This window comes from Rattus norvegicus, chromosome 3 (genome assembly GCF_021556685.1).
Source record: "Rattus norvegicus strain SHRSP/BbbUtx chromosome 3, alternate assembly SHRSP_T2T, whole genome shotgun sequence".
NCBI lineage: Eukaryota > Metazoa > Chordata > Mammalia > Rodentia > Muridae > Rattus > Rattus norvegicus.
The window spans coordinates 50,263,807-50,281,325 of NC_141536.1; the positions used below are offsets into that span (position 1 = coordinate 50,263,807).

Below are 17,519 nucleotides of genomic sequence, written 5' to 3' on the forward strand. Positions count from 1 at the left end.
TTAAGGCTAGGATCAGTGCAAGACTTCCAGGGCTTATTCAAGCATGCTGATAGAATTGTAACCTCTTAAGACTGTCTACCTGCACCTATCAGCCTGGCTGATAGGTGCCCGCCAAAGGATGAAAAAAAAATCAAATCATGCAAAAAAATATTTACCCCCAAAAGATGTATGTAGTTAGAGCTCAGCTTCCTGTAGCCTCCATAGCCCCTGAAGTGTTAATCTGAAGAAACAGTTCCATGAGTTTCCACAGGCCGGTACTGAGTCTCCTACACTTGACCTAGACAGACTTACATAATGAAGCATCAGTGCTGAGAAGCTTGCACGATGTCATCACCAGCGAGAGTAAGAAGTATTGGCAGCAGCAAGCAGGCAGGCAGGCTGGGATCTTGCATGGAAATCATGAACCCTGTCTTGCTTTTCGTTTTTGAAACATTTTGGAAGGAGAATTATGAATAGCCCAGAAATAGATCTCATTTTGTGGGTAGGAAGAATGACCAGAAGCATGAAAGCTAAATCTTCTGGCAAGTGCATGAACCCTTTCTTGGAGTGTGCAGTAAACCCGAGGGGAGGACTTTGCCTGCTGTGAACTCATGAACCATCACATCTGGAGTGAAGGCGTCGGTGAAGCCTTGTAATAAACGCAAAGGATGTCGATGAGAGCTTTGGTCTGCTTTTAACTCGTTGTGGTGAGTAGAGGGGGATATGGCAGTACGAAATGAGAGAGCTGGCAATGTAGGTTGCTTTGCAGAGTAACAGCCAAAAGGTTTTCAAAGTGTTCAATACTTTGCAAACAGTTTTATAAACAAGATGACAGCAGAATTACTCTCCTAGATCGAATTGTGCTGGGTTAAACTGTTTAAAGCATTTTAGCTCCTGATGTTCAAGTGATAAGAACAGGTATCTCTGTGGTTTGCAGAAACGTCAGATTGGTCTGCACTGCGAAACAGGCTATGAGTTTTCTTGTTAAATTTTGCATATAGAAAACCCTTTTTAGACTTTGAAAGCAATCTCTATGAATGCATCATGGGAATTCTTGTTTTACTTTGTCTTTTTTCTTTTTTTGTAAAGATGGTTTTGGTTAGATTCACTTTTGATACCTAGGGGAATATTTTAAGCAGCAAATTAAAACAAAGTGTAAAACTGCCTAATTAGCAATCAATTATCTCAAGTGTAATGTTAAATGAGTTACAGCCTTAAAACCTACGAACAGTAAATTCAGTCTTCCATCATGATTCTGAACATGATGACTTCCTATGAGAGTAAGATGACATCATACTATTTAGATATATGTAAATTTATGGTTTTACATGGGTTGTGGACAAAGCCACCTAGTTTTGGAGGTGACAGAAATAGAGAGGACCCCATGCACTATTTAAAAACAATCACAATCTTCTGTTCTTAGCTAGGGCTGATAGCAATTGGCCACATTAAGACTAGGGTGAGGCCATGAGACAATGCAGGTCTAGGAAAGAACACGGTGATGTACTTCCTCCTGTTAGTTAATGAGTCCTTACAGATATCAAAAGAAGTTAGATATGACTAAGCCGATGTAAAAGAGGTTTTCCTCAAACTCACCTGGTAATTTTGATACCATTGTATAGTAAATAACAGCTTTCATTTGTTTTTATACTCGAACATGGGCTGGATTTACAGTCTTTTTTTTTTTTTTTTTTTTTTTTTTTGCTCCAGACAGACTATAATGTCACTAAACACTTGCATTTTTGCAGTAGTATAATTTTGGAAAAAATCAAGTTCTGTAGTAAATAGAATAAGAAAACTTATAATCCCCTTCCCCTGCCTTCCTCCCCAGAACTGTAAAGAACATATTGGCATAGCGTTGAGTCACATTTTCAGAGACTTACGTTGTACTCTGAATATTAAGTGACATAGACGGTGCTGATGTGAATTATGCAATAGGCTTCTACGTGGTTTGAAGCATTGATGACCTGGGAATAAACCACATAGAAGGCAAGGATCTGGGATATACGTATCATTTTAAAAAGTCCTATCTTACATTTTTTTTTGAAAAAACACTAAGTCTCTTGTAGTCTGAATCTGATTTTCTCACTGGTGTCTCTGCTATTAGGACAGTGCTCACTGAACCTCATTGAATGTTTGCTGAATGAATGAATAGTGGAATAAACGGGGTTCACAATGTGTATTCAAGTACGGGGAGCTGCACTACTACGGCTTAGTCGAGTTCTTCAGGAGTAAGTTAAATGGTCTATACGATTATCTATTAGCATGTTAATGTAATAATTTCCTATGCAAATGGAGGCTCCTGAAATACTTGTTCACAAACTGGTTTTTATGATGTTTAATATAAAGATTATCCTACTGGATCAAGGTAGTATGAGTTTGGCCACATAAGATGTAATATGGCTGCTATGAACATAGTGGAGCACGTGTCTTTTTTATATGTTGGGGCATCTTTTGGGTATATGCCCAAGAGAGGTATAGCTGGGTCCTCAGGTAGTTCAATGTCCAATTTTCTGAGGAACCTCCAGACTGATTTCCAGAATGGTTGTACCAGTCTGCAATCCCACCAACAATGGAGGAGTGTTCCTCTTTCTCCGCATCCTCACCAGCATCTGCTGTCACCTGAGTTTTTGATCTTAGCCATTCTCACTGGTGTGAGGTGGAATCTCAGGGTTGTTTTGATTTGCATTTCCCTTATGACTAAAGATGTTGAACATTTCTTTAGGTGTTTCTCAGCCATTCGACATTCCTGAGCTGTGAATTCTTTGTTTAGCTCTGAACCCCATTTTTAATAGGGTTATTTGTTTCCCTGCGGTCTAACTTCTTGAGTTCTTTTTATATTTTTGATATAAGCCCTCTATCAGTTGTAGGATTGGTAAAGATCTTTTCCCAATATGTTGGTTGCCGTTTTGTCCTAACAACAGTGTCCTTTGCCTTACAGAAGCGTTGTAGTTTTATGAGATCCTGTTTGTTAATTCTTGATCTTAGAGCATAAGCCATTGGTGTTTTGTTCAGGAAATTTTGGTGTTCAAGATTCTTCCCCACTTTTTCTTCTATTGGTTTGAGTGTATCTGGTTTGATGTGGAGATCCTTGATCCACTTGGACTTAAGCTTTGTAAGCTTATTTGTGATAAGAATGGATCGATCTGCATTCTTCTACATGCTGACCCCCAGTTGAACCAGCACCATTTGCTGAAAATGCTATCTTTTTTATATTGGATGGTTTTGGCTCCTTTGTCAAAAATCAAGTGACCATAGGTGTGTGGGTTCATTTCTGGGTCTTCAATTCTATTCCACTGGTCTATCTACCTGTCTCTGTACCAATACCATACAGTTTTTATCACTATTGCTCTGTAATACTGCTTGAGTTCAGGGATAGTGATTCCTCCGGAAGTCTTTTATTGTTGAGGATAGTTCTAGCTATCCTGGGATTTTTGTTATTCCAGACGAATTTGCAAATTGTTCTGTCTAACTCTCTGAAGAATTGGATTGGTATTTTGATGGGGATTGCATTGAATCTGTAGATTGCTTTTGGTAAAATGGCCATTTTTACTATATTAATCCTGCCAATCCATGAGCATGGGAGATCTTTCCATCTTCTGAGATCTTCTTTAATTTCTTTCTTCAGAGACTTGAAGTTCTTATCATACAGATCTTTCACTTGCTTGGTTAGAGTCACACCAAGGTATTTTATATTATTTGGGATTATTATGAAGGGTGACTACAATGTAGGTAAAGAGAGATAGGAAACAATAGGTGTTAGGTACCAACAGTTCAATTGTTTCTCTAAGAATATTTCTTGAGGACCACAGGAGACTGACTTACATCTCCTAGTGCTTAACTGTGAAAAATGCCTTCTACAGGGTTGTCCAGAATATTTGGTATTTTTGCTAAGATGTTGCCACCACCACAGTGAAACTTGGGTTCTGTTTTTATGGCCAATGTGGTATTCCTCTCTCTATTAACTACTTTAGTCTTTGCTGTGACCAAGCACCTGACAAGATGATACTTAAGGAGATGATTTCGGTTTACACTCAGAAGGGATACAGCATTTCATGATAAAGGTGCATGGTAACACAAGCTTCATGTAGCCGGGCACACAATGTCCATCCAAGGTCGAAACGCTGAGAGTTATAAATGCTCCTACTTACCTAGATGTCTCCTTTTTCTTCAGCACAGGACTCCAGCCCACGAAAGCAGCCACATTCACAATGGATTTTCTCATCTTAATTAGTCCAGTCCCTGACCGGTTTGCCTAGCCAGCTGTCTCCTTGGTGATACTACAGACCTTGTCAAGTTGACAATCAAGGGACTGGGGTCACAGATGTTTAGTTGTCACCCCAATAAAGGTGTTTCTATATGAAGTAAGATCCTCTGAAAGAGCAGGATATGCTCCTGACTGCTAAGCCATCTCTCTATCCCTGAACCATCTCCTTGTATAACTGAGACCTTCAGTTACAGTTGTTCAAAGGCCTATTGATACATAAAAAAGAATCTTACATGAAATAATAAATGGATTCTGAGTTAAACCCTAGCTCTCAGATCTCTGTTATAAGTACACTCCAGCCTGGCTAACTTAGATCAACGCTACTACCACTATTGCTTACCATTCTCAGTCTCCCACTCTCCTGTCAAAACCAACGGAATTGAAAAGCATGAGGTTCCCCTGGCAGATGCATGGACATCCTCCTATTTTCCATCAATCAGATTATAAAATACTGCCATTAATCAGAAGTCATTCTGCATCCCAGGACACTGGAATGAGAAGGGCCATCTACTCAAAAACCTTACCTTCCACAATCAATATTTATAGAGAAGGCAGGTGACTTCTAAAGCTAAATTGCAATTATCTTTAAAATAATCTCTTCACAAATAATTTCATATTGAATATGTCTCACTGAAATCCAGGTGCAGTCATTGGCATACATACATACATACATACATACATACATACATACATACATACATGCATGCATGTATGTGATGAGTTTTGTAACTTATTTGGGTTTTTGCTTCATTTTTATGATGCAATATTTTTCTTTACTGAAATAGATTTTTCTTATTACATATCCTGAATATAGTTTCCTTTCCCTCTACTCCTCTCAGTTTCTACCTCCCTTCCCTCCCCTTCCCTCCACATCCACTCCCGTTCTTTCTCTCATTAGAAAAGAACAAGGTTTTAAGAGATAACAACCAAACAGGCCAAAATCAAATATAATAAGGTGAAACAAAAACTCTCATATTTCAGTTGGATACCAAAACCCAACAGGAGTAGCCAGGCACCTGTGGGTCTTGTAACAAATGCTTGCAGTTCGAGGCCTTGGGAGACTGAGACACAAGGATCAAGAGTTAAGGCTAGCCCAAATGATGTAGTGATCCTAGGTTGGCCCGATTACATAATAAAAGCCTATCTTATAAAATATACATGTGATATAATTGTGGTAGCGGATCCAATATGATTGTTCTCTGCATATTTTGTTTGACTTTATATAAGACCTGAACTATTGTTTTTTAAGAAGCTTAATACTGACAGCACATATCCTATAAATTAGAGAAATAATTAGGACTTTATGACACATTCTTTCAAGTAATTCTTGAAAGTAATTTCTTGATCATATATTCTATAAATGATTCCAGTTCCTCCAATCACACTCATGGTTAGTTCCTTATTTCATTGCTATAATACCCTTATAATGATCATAAAGTTTATTTTGCTACTCTTTAAAACAAGCAGAGGGAGAAAGAGTTGTATATCTCTTCAAAATCTGTTTACTGCCTTCTCTGTGCCGTATAGCCTTGCTTTTGTGAAGAAGTCTCTTTTGATCTGAGTTCAGAATTAAGGCATGGGTCTTTGGATCCAGCCTTAGCAGTTCAGAGCTCAACAGCAAGCCTCATATTTTGATGTGGTGATCTGTAAGCACCAAGAGAGCTGAAAACCAGCCATACCCCTTCTACTGAAGACCTGCACTTCTGTGGGGGTGAAGATGAACTGACTGAACTGGTTTAGGCTGATACAGGTCTGTTTATCCGTTTTGCCTGATAAATTTCCCAGTCCTAACCACCAGTTTTTCATTTGGAGAAAGGTCCTGAAGAAACTCGGTGATTTGTCCAAGCCCATATACTTAATTTGCTGTAAAACTTGGTCAACAAATAGATCTCGAGTGGAATCAAAAGAATGAAAATTCAATGGGACTGAAATGAACAACCAGTTTCTTTTGTGCACACAGCTGGATTGTAAAAAAAATTAAATATATTTCATGTAGCAAAAATTCTGAACATCTTCTATATGATGACTTGTGTGCTGACACATTGTCTTTGTTTCCCTTTACTTTTTTATTTTTGCACCTTTCCTTCATTTATTGAAATAGATTCATTTCCAGAACAATATATCCTGGTTACAGTTTTCACTCCTGCTTCTTTTCAGCTCTCCTGCCCCCACCTTCTTGTCCATCCAGGTCCAGCTCTCCCTATTTCTCAGAAAAGAACAGGCTTCTAAGAGATAATATTAAAAATGTAATAAGACAAAAACAAAGAATAATTGCTTCAAAGTTGGACAAGACAGACCCCAAAAGCAGGAAAAGAATACAGGAGTCAGACATCTACTCTCTGGCACACTCGGGAATCCTATAAGAATATTAAGCTGGGAGCCATAACTTGCACACAGAGGACCTGGTGAAGACCCCTGCAGGCTGTGCGCTTGTTGCCTCAGTCTCTGTGAGCTCCTATGATCTTTGATCCTGTTGACTTAGAAATCCTTGTTTTCTTGGTGTCCTCCATCCTTTCCGGGTCTTACACTCTTTCGTCCTCATCTCCCAACTTTTCATCCTTTTATACGAGGGGGGTGGGGTATGGTGAGACTATAGGGCCAGTGCAAACAAGTGCTAGTCATAACATGTATTCAGGGAGCATATTTAATTCTTTGCAAACCTCTAATTTATCTGCCTCTTAACCTGCATTCCTACCACCAGTGTGAGCTTGGTAAAGCCCTTACTAACTTAATTACATATCTCTGTGAGGTTCCACTCAGACAGCATCTCTCACGGAACTCTGCCTTGTCATAGGAGAGGATGCTTCTAGCCCTCAGAGCTACGTGGACGTGAGGGAAAAAATGTGTTTGGACATTACCAAATTCAATTAGAAAGCGCTGCACAGCAGCTGGGAGATCTCGTCCTCCCACTTGGAATTTTGATTGATGTTCTTAATTTCAGTGGTAGGGTCAGACTCGTGAAATGGTGATGAGATTTTTTTTTCCAGCAAAATGATGCTCTGACATTATTGTGAGCAACAATTAGTCCCAAGATGCCTTTTATTTTGGGGACAGCAATCTTAGAAGCGCTTCGCCAAGTAGATGAACAGCTGCAGATCTCCTCAGATTTGAAAGCACTGCTCTTTCTGCTAGACTGGCACTGCAACTCCAAATGTGAGCAATTTTGCACCTAGGAAGAACTATTCTGTCAGCACACGTAATTATGCAGGACAAAATTTCCTCTAATTTCAATGACAATGTACATTACATATCAACTAACAATAGTACCCTGAGACTGAAAAACACCCTGGTTTTGCTATTGTCCCATGTGTTGAACATGAAAAAAAATGAAAAAGATAGATTTCATGAGAAGATAATGTTTGAAAATAAAACGTATTTTGAAAACACATTAAAGTATGCCATCTTCTCTTATTGATGTAAGGCAATCTTTAAATGTAAAACAGTGGCGGTATAACGTATAAGCTTTGAGCACTAGTAAATTGTGTTTTATACAAGTAAATAATATTAAAGCGCTATGTTCGTGAATGTTCAAAAACATTAGGCTATATAATATTATGTGTGTACGTGTACATGTGTTTATATATGTGCATGTGTACATATAAGTGTGGGTGCATGTGCATGAATGTGTACATGTGTAGAGGCCAGAAATTGACCTTGGTGTCCTTCTTTAGGTGTCTTCTTTCTTATTTCCTGAGATCTCGTATCTCACTATTTTGGAGCTCATAAGCATGCTAAGCTGACTGGCCAGTGAAGCACTTGGATCTCCACTTCACAAGCACTGTATTTACAAGAGTGTACTGCCATGCCTGTTGTGGTGATTTGGATAAAATGGTCCCCCAACAAGGTGATAGACAATGGCATCATTAGGAAATGTTGCTTTGTTGGAGAAAGTGCCAGTGCAGGGTGGATTTTGACATCTCAGAAACTCAAGCCAGGTTTAGTGGCTCATAGACTTGGGGATCTAGATTGAGAAGTCTTACCTGCACCACGTCTGCCTGCATGTTGCCCTGGTGATGATAATGAACTAAGCCTCTGAAATTATACGCGAGCCCCAGCTAAATGTCTTCCTTTATAAGAGTTGCCAGAGTCATAGTGTCTGTTTACTGCAGCAAAACTCTAATTAGACACCTACCTTTCATTGTGTGGGTTCTGGGATTTGAACTCATGCCCTTATGCAAGCAATTATCTTACTGTGTTGTCCACCAAACCTATCATTTTTTAAAACAAATGACATTATTTTATTTTTTAAAATTCTTTTGTGAATATGGGTGTTTGGCCTGCATGAATGTGTGTGCACCAGATGCATGGAGTGCCCATGGAGGCTAGAAGCAGGTGTTGGATCCCCTGGGACTAGAGTTACAGATGGTTGTGAGCTGTGTGCCATGTGGGTGCTAGAGACAGAACTTGGTTTCTTTGGGAGAATAGCCAATGCTCTTAAGCACTGAACCATCTCTCTACCCTTTATAACCGCTTAATATTTACTTACTTTATAGAACAAAGAATAGAAAAGTGTACCACTTTTAAGTAATAATACACCTTGACTGTAATTGTCTGTACTCCTGTTTAGTTAGTATCAAAGTGCATTTTGTAAGATTATGGGAAAAGTAATGCTTCTCTGGTAAGGTTTTATTCAAAAAGAATGTCACAAGTACCTAATAGTGTTCACCTCCATCTTCCTTAATGCTTTCTTACAAACACGGGGATTTTGATCTCTAATGGTTCAAAAGAAATGCACCTAACCATTTAAATAATCAGATTCAAGCACATTGAAAAGATTCTGTTAGCTTTATATGATTAACCCCTTTCTATATTCACTCATCTGTTTGTGAAACTTAGAAAGTTTGAGTGTTCGTTATAACTGAGGAATTCCGCTCTCGGTGGAATATAATTTCCTAATAATCTAGTGGTCCCATTTTCAAGTATGCTTTCTTCTGACCATCTTAACTGTCTGATGTACGCTACCTTGCAGCAAGGAAGAAATCAACCACCTCTTCTATATTCTAAAAGAATATCATTCAATAATTTTGAAACTCTTGATCTCTTGGCTGATTATATATAAGTCATTGTATATTCAATATTCATGACTAGAAGAACAGACTATTTAGGGTTTGAAGAAGGACAGGATTGCTTCATCCTTTGGTGGTCAAAGCCTGCGATTGTGGGAAAATGAAAATTGAACCAAGAAATGGAGGTGAAGATTTTATAAAAGAGGATGGAGTTAGTCCTTTTTGGAGGAAAGGAATGTTCCAAAAGGAGGGAATAAGACAGTTTATGCAGAGCTAAGGGTTTGTGCGTTGTTATGATTAATCATGAGGACAGCTGCCAAGTTTCCATCATGAAAATATTCTCCAGGAGAATTCATCAGGCTCCATTGTCTATTAATTTCTGTTGATGTATCTTATTTGACATCTCCAATGGCAGAGGACACTTGTTAGTTTTTTTTAAAAGTGAAGGTTAAAAGACAAAGTTCATTAAAGAAATGATTTATATATGTTATTTAAGAACTAGCAATGTCATCGCTTCAAGAAAAATATGAGAATTTGGTCTTGGTAGGAGTTTACACCATGTCCTTGAAATTTCTCATTATGTGACTTGATATTTTTACTTAGTACTTATTCATTGGGCTAATATTTATTATTTATCAAGAAATTATGGGAGGAGGTAATGTGGCATGGGAGCACACATTCTGATTTTAAAATAACCCTACTTTTACCACTAACTTTACTCTCATATAATTTTGAATATATTTCCTGTTTATGAAACTATGTAATCATGCAAAGAGAAAAAAAAGCAAGACTGAACCTAAGCACATTTTAATTATCTCAAGTTCTATTTTTAAATGGAATCTTCTTCCATTATATCCCTTTAAATAAACACATGCAAAATGAATGTGAGCCACACAATTCAAGTCCTTTTCCCCTTCAAGCGTCAAGGGAAGTTTTCGGGATATGCAGGCCAGCAATTGGCCTAGTTAAAGCTTAATACCCAAACCAACTTCCCAAAGAAATTTAATGAGGTAAAGAAGACTCTGCAAGGCTGCTTCTCCTTTGTTCCTGGCAGGCCTTGCAAAGAATAGTAGTAGATCAATCACAGGGCAGTGCAGAAGTGTTTCACAGTGCAAGTACACTTGACCTTAGTGACCTTCAGGGAAGGATAGTAAGGCATTTAAGACTCTCTTGGAACTGGCAAAGGTGCATCCTCTTTACAAAGAAAAAGCATGGTCTCCCGTGAGAAGTCAAATATGAAGGGGTGGTTGCTGGCTTAAAAGTAAACTAAAGACTCTCTCCTGTAATGGGACCATTTCTTCTTTATCCCCTCTGTAATGAGGTTGAGCTGAAGTGAGTCAGGGTGGTTGTTTCCAAATGCAGACTTACTCAGAGCATTGCCTCAGCCTTGCTGATCCATCTTCAACCCAGAGAACACCTGAGGGCCTTCTCACAATGCCTGCTCAGAAGACAGGCCTGGCTTCGCATTTTTACAGTTCCTTCTGTGAACTCTTTCAGGAATTTTCATAAGACCGTTCCTTGTGGACATGCAACTCTAGCTACACATAAATAAATAACACCAGAGGTAATAGGACATGCACCTTCTGTTGTGAAGTAATTTTCCCAAATGCCTATCGTTATACATTTTTAATTCCCTCAGAATAAATAGAAAATATTTCTTTAAATAGCGAATAAATAACTTCCTATTTGAGTGGGAAAGATAAACGTATGCTACTTCTTTAGGTTTTGAGAATATAGGAGCTCCTCTCACTTTTGCCCAGAGCAGATTTGAATGTTCTATTTTCTAGTATCACTCTTTAATATTTAAAGATCAGTCGATTATATTAGCCAAAAATAAGAGTATGCTTATAAAAACTCTTAATTTTTAGTAAGTGTCCATTACATTGTCATTGGTAGTTAACCCCTGAAACACATACAATGTCAACATTGCAGGACATAAGCAGATCTTAGCTGGGCTCGTGGGTACTAACTGCAGTACTGTGAGCTCTAGAGTATAGTTTATGCCCTTGTTCTCATCTGTTAAATGGGGTGATGATCTGGGATCCCATGGCTGTAAAATATAGCAATGAATAAAGAGCATGCTGTTGCAAGATCAAGCATGCCATATAGAACTACCGCTCTCCTCCCCCTCCTATTTAACTCGCTACCCCAAATCTTAGCGGTTCTTGTCCAGACAGTTGCAAAGGCTCCATAATTATAATCCCTGGTTACATAATTGCCACATCTTCCCTCTAGTTAGTAGCCAGAGAAATCACTTAAAATACAGATGAATTACGTCATCCCACTTGGTAATAGCCCTAGAAGAAAATCCGTGAGGTTTATCGCATCATACAAAGCTCATGTGGTCCAGCCTGGCTCTACTGTAGCCTTTCACCATCCACACCAGCTGTGTTCCTTACAAGAGGTGATATTCATGCCTATGTGAGAAGATTGACCTTGTGTTCCCTGACTTTTTTTCTTATTTCTCCAGCAACCAGTTCAATTTAACCCTTTTTTGTTCTCCCACTTATACAATCTCTCTCTTAGCCTACCATTAGTCAAATTTAACATTTATTTCTTTAGCATTTAAAATGCATATGCTTGTATAGTTCTCATCTTCCTTTAGATAATGTTTAATAGCAAAAGTGAATGCAAGCAATCTTGGAAATAGGGATTCTGGTCAGTAATGCCTATAGCTTAGAAGGTTGCAAAAAGATTTTTATATATCTTCTCTAAGCATGAAAATAACTTTATATATCTCTATTCATTGATCTGATATTTACTATAGGGATATTTTTCTAGGGAGAAGTGATGTTATGCTATAAATATCCACACAGAATTATATTTCCATGACATTATTATTATTATTATTATTATTATTATTATTATTAATTATCTGAGGACTAAAGATATAGTTCAGCAGTCAAGAACATTTATTGCTCATGTGGAAGATCCAGTTTGGTTCTCAGTGTCCACTTTGGACAACTCCCAACCACCTGTGATTTCAAATCCAGAGGATGAAACACTTTCTTCTGGCCTGCATGGGTACCTGTACACATATGATGCATGTAATTCATGCAGGTAAACACACACACACTTATAAATAAAATACATATACAAATTAATCCTTATTTTTCTTCCTGTGGTAGAAAGTACTCAATGGAGTTTCCATATTGACTTAATAACTTTTTATAATATAGAATAGAGTTTATTTAGGGCATGGGGAGGGGAGTTGAGGGAGTAGAGTCAGAAAAAGGCAGGGGCAGGAAGAAGTAGAGGCTGGCTATGAGTACATAGAGAGAGGGGCAAAGAGAATGGAAAGAAAAGGGACAGAGGGGGAAGAGAGTAAGAGCTCAAGGTAGCAAGAGAGACAATTTAATAACTTTGGAAGATGGTATTATAAACACTTTAATGTGCTCTTTGCTCCAAAACTACCATATCTTGGATATGATTAAAATTACACTCTAATAGCTCAGTGTCTGCCAACTAACATCTAACAGTGCTCTTGGGGCATGTGGGAATGTTTCACCAATGTTTCTGTTCATTCAGTGTTGCCTTTGTAACAAGGAAAATATTCATAAGATACTAGATGGTTTTATGTGTGCAATATGGGGCTTTTAAATGTGGCTGTTGGTAAAGTATATTAGACAACTCACTGTTTTGATTTTTCTTCCTTGTGTACACAGACTGTGATGTGTTTCATCCATGTGGCAGGTCTCATACATTTCCATTCACTGTATGTTTGGTGTTAGAAAATGGAAGAAGGTTTGAGAGGAGGCTCTGTAGTTAAGAGAACTACTACTACCTTCTGTAGGTCCCAGCATTGGCTCTCAGCAGCTTACTGCCCTCTGTAGCAAGAGTTTTAGGGAATCCTATGCCTTTTTTCTCTCCTCTTGGGCGTGACACACATGTGATGCAAAAACATACATGCACGAACAAGTATGTGTATTATATGAATCACTGAATGAACAAAGAAACAAATAATTAAATAATAGGAAAAGTAAAATGACATTGTCCTTAGTTCTGGACAACTTGTTAGAGTTATATTCTTTGGATTGTTAAATTCTAATGGTGACCTATGTTTTTCCCTTTTTTTCCAAGAATAAACAAAAGATCTATGATCCACTGCTAAGGTAATAATAGGTGAAGTGTTCTTAAAGACTAAGTTTTATTCTCAGAACTCTTTAGGAGAATAGAAGCAGACAACTTATGAAAAGATAAGAAACACAGAGTGTGAATTTGTGTCTACATATGGATTTTCTTTATCATTTGTTTTTATTTACTTTATTTATATGAATACACTGTAGCTGTGTTCAGACAGGCCATATGGTTGTGAGCCACCATGTAGTTCCTGGGAATTGAACTCAGGAGCTCTGGAAGACCAGTCAGTGTTCTTAACCACTGAACCATCTCTCCAGCCCTGCTTTATCACTCTTAATCTTAAGGTATTTCCAACTTTCTTTTAGAATGAAAATCAGCAAGGAAATACTTTATAGATTACAAACATATCCACATAATGGTAATAATAATAATAGTAATAATAATAATAGTAATTATAATAATAATAGTGACACCTTTTTAAGATCTCTTATCTTCACGGTGCATACGTTTCCAGTCATATCTTTGCAAAACTGATGTCTTTTGGTTTAGAAAGGTTGGACATTAAATGTCACAGGCACACATGGCCATGCTTTGGTTATTTGTATTTTTCTTTCCTCCATTGTGAAATGTCTCTTCATTCAGAATTTACATGAATGTGAACTAGAAGAGCTTGTCTGAGTGGAGTCAGGGTCAGTGCTGGAGGCAGCCTAACTTAGTCACACGCCCACTGAGCATATCTCCAATTGGCTCAGAGGTGTTTCCTGCCCTCAGACCTATACTCATGCTGTGGAAATGGTCTTGCCAAGAATAATGTTTGTTATAAAGTTCCGATTGAAATAGTCCATTTGGAGCATGAACCATCTGCATACTGATTCATAGACTTTGTTCCCAGAGTGAATGCTGATCTTCCAAACGTCACAGGTTCTTCTTCTTCTTCTTCTTCTTCTTCTTCTTCTTCTTCTTCTTCTTCTTCTTCTTCTTCTTCTTCTTCTTCTTCTTCTTCTTCTTCTTCTTCTTCTTCTTCTTCTTCTCCTCCTCCTCCTCCTCCTCCTCCTCCTCCTCCTCCTCCTCCTCCTCCTCCTCCTCCTCCTCCTTATTCTTTTCTTTATGTGGAGGCCAACTTCAGTAGTCATCCTTTGGTGAAAGATAAGATTCAATGGACAAACCGCCTGTCCTGATTTTTGGACAATCAAGATGTTTTTGTTGTCCTGCCTGCCAAAGAAAAGAGCAAATGATTCTGTTTATATCAGATTTTGTCTCCCAATACTGAGAAATTGAACAAGTGGAATGTGAGGATAGAAAAAGTGGCCAAAATGCATTACCCTTGATGATAGATCTTTGCTGGATCTTTACATGGACTAGAGTTCAAATTTTCTGATTCTTATGTAGACATTCCATGAATTTTGAATTAAAATGTAACTCTATGTTATATTTCTTTAAGTAGGGCAGAGTTGATTTCTAGTTCTGAATATATTTTTAATTTAAATTTAATTTAATTTCATGTGAATTGGTATTCTGTATACATGTACCTTGGTGCACCATGTGCGTGCAGGTGCTTGTGGGAGCCATCTGATCCTTTGGAATTGGAGTTACAGACATTTGTGAGCCATCAAAGGCTGTGTGAGAATGGAGCCTGGGTCCTCTGGAAGAACAACCAGTGTTCTCACACACCGAACCATCTCCAGCCTATCTCTGTATAAGATTAACTGAGATACAGCATTTCCTCAAGTATAAGTCAGTATTTTAATGGAATTTTATAAACATCTTTTCTAAAGCTATTCCTTTGGGTAGGGACACCTTCAGGGACAAAGGAATCTGACTATCTTATATTCAGTCTCAATTAAAAAGCAAATGAGTACATCAATTTCTGTTCATGCTATAAGTGCTTAAATGCCCGTGAAGAATACATATATGTTTTTTGTGCCAGATTTAGAGGTTGATGTAATTAAATATATAATCTCCACAGTAAAGAACATTTTAAGGTGAAAGTCTAAAGTGGCTTATTAAATAAAAGTAAATTAAATAAAATTAAATAGAACAGTAAAGATTGAGTTAAAACAAAACCACATGACAAATACATCACGTGGCTACCATCTGGCCCATTCAAGCCAAATCAAGATGCGGATGTAGTGATGTCCAAGTCAGCTACAAACCCCATGTGCTGAGGTGTTCTGAGGAGATCCTGGAGATTATATTGAACAATTCAAGTGGGACACTGACTTTATGTCTCCTGATCCTGAAAAGCATGCTACGCCTTAAGAAGGGAGCAGTAGCCATGAACACATCACCACAGCACTGAACTGGACTAGGAAGTATGGATGTTGCCGTGCTCCCCAATTCACTCTCAGTTTCGTTTCTTAACTATTTGTCTGCTCAGATCACCTAACTTGGTGTCTCAAGTGATCAAATCTCAGTGGCCTTGCTTCTCCCACTGGCACGTAATCTGAGAATTATGTTTCCTGTGATATTGATCTTTAAGTATCCCCTTGGCGAAGCCAACTTGCTCCACTCCTGATGGAAAACTGCCTTTTTAAGCAGCAAGTCCTGGCTGTACACCATGCTTCTCTCCATTATAGACCACAAAAGTTGTACTCTAATTACTGGGAAGGCTTGGATTGGCAGTGGGAAAGGTGTCAAGAATGACAAAGTACTGGCGATAGAACACAGCGAAAGTACAGGTGCAGAAGGGTATACAGGGTAGCAGGACTGGCTGAGGTCCCTGGACTGAAGGGGAATTGTGAAGGACTGAAGTGATAAGGCCGACTGAAGTTAGTTTATAAGTGAATAGTACCAGAAGAATGAGTTTGGATTAACCTTATTTGAAATAGGAGTAGATTACTTTCAGTAGGTACTATTTATACTATTAGGTATAACAGAGGTTAATTTGTGAACATTATGCATAATACATTGAAAATAGGAAGGCCTTGCCATAACCCAGATGTGAGGAAATGAGAACTTTAGGTGGTGGGTTGTTGACAGTGAATATAGAAATAAGAGACTGACTATGACAGGCATAATAATGTCTTAGACCCTCAAGTGGTTTTTGTTGCATGATACATACACAAAATGGGTTACCAGTGATTTCTCAGGAGTTCTGATAAAGTTGCAATAGTAGCCAACATACATACCTCTTTCATGTTCATTTAAACTAGTCATGAAAAGTAAATATTTGTATATTTATAAATAATTGATATATATGTCAATTGATATATATATATATATATATATATATATCAATTATTCTCTTGACCCTTCCTAAGGTAGTGGCTTTTTATTCATAGTCTTGCCCAATTGATCTGAATTGGATTACTAGTTTCATGTTGAATAGAAATGAATGGTGATACTGAGTTTGCTTGTCTAATTCTACTTCCTGATGTGATTGTCTCATAACATTTAGATGTAAAGCTCTCAACTTCCTCTTTGAGGGTGTTGCTAGCCATGGACTTACTCTACATTGCCTCTATTTTGCTGAGAAACGTTCCTTCTATTCACACTTTATTGGCATTTATCATAGACAGGTATACTCTAAGATACTTCCTAAGTCTAGGTCTACTGGGGAGCCTCCTTGTTTGTAGATTGTCTGTAGACAGTAAGGCTAAATAGCAGGTCATTTTAGCTTTCCATATTTTTCCTTTCTATTTTGACAAAAAATTTGTAAAATGAGTCCCCAAAGAGAATGAAAATGGGAATTTCTGGTTTCATTGGAGACTCAATTGTGTATGTGATGTTTTTCTGGAAACTGTCTTATGAGAGGATGTTTTGCTGAAGCAGACACAGGAAAGGATGTCTTCCTGATAACAGACATGTGGTAATTTATCTGGGAGATGCCCGGTGAAAGGGCATGTGATGCTTTGCATATGAGTGGACAGTTGAGAGGACACATGTTGTTTGGAAAAGGTATAAGTATAACCCAACTGACAGTGAATGATGTTTTGGCATTGGTTTGCCTTACTGGTCTTTTTGGGCTTTGCTGACACGGGTCCTTGCTGATGACACTCTGGCCTTGCTTTTGTCTCTGATCTTCACTTGTCAAAACCTTGTAGAGAGAAAGGTACCAGTGAACCTCTGGTGGTGTTCTCGCTGTTTCTTGCCTCTTTCTTGCCTTATACTGATTAGCAGAGCCTCGAGGTTTCTTCTGGATTGAGCTACTACTGCTGATTTGTGTTTGGTGTTTTGCTAGTGGACTG

The 17,519-nt window shown here is 38.2% G+C and overlaps 1 long non-coding RNA gene across 4 annotated transcripts in view; it reads left to right on the forward strand.

The window, feature by feature from the left end:
• The first annotated feature begins 285 nt into the window (after positions 1–285).
• LOC147995489 (uncharacterized) overlaps positions 286–17,519 on the forward strand; it is a 173,340-nt gene continuing 156,106 nt past the window's right edge. For 2 of the 4 annotated variants that reach the window (XR_015683545.1, XR_015683544.1), the window contains exon 1: positions 286–686. This is a non-coding gene — a long non-coding RNA (uncharacterized LOC147995489). The remainder of the gene's footprint in view (positions 687–17,519) is intronic. The other 2 variants (XR_015683543.1, XR_015683542.1) reach the window with 2 other exon arrangements.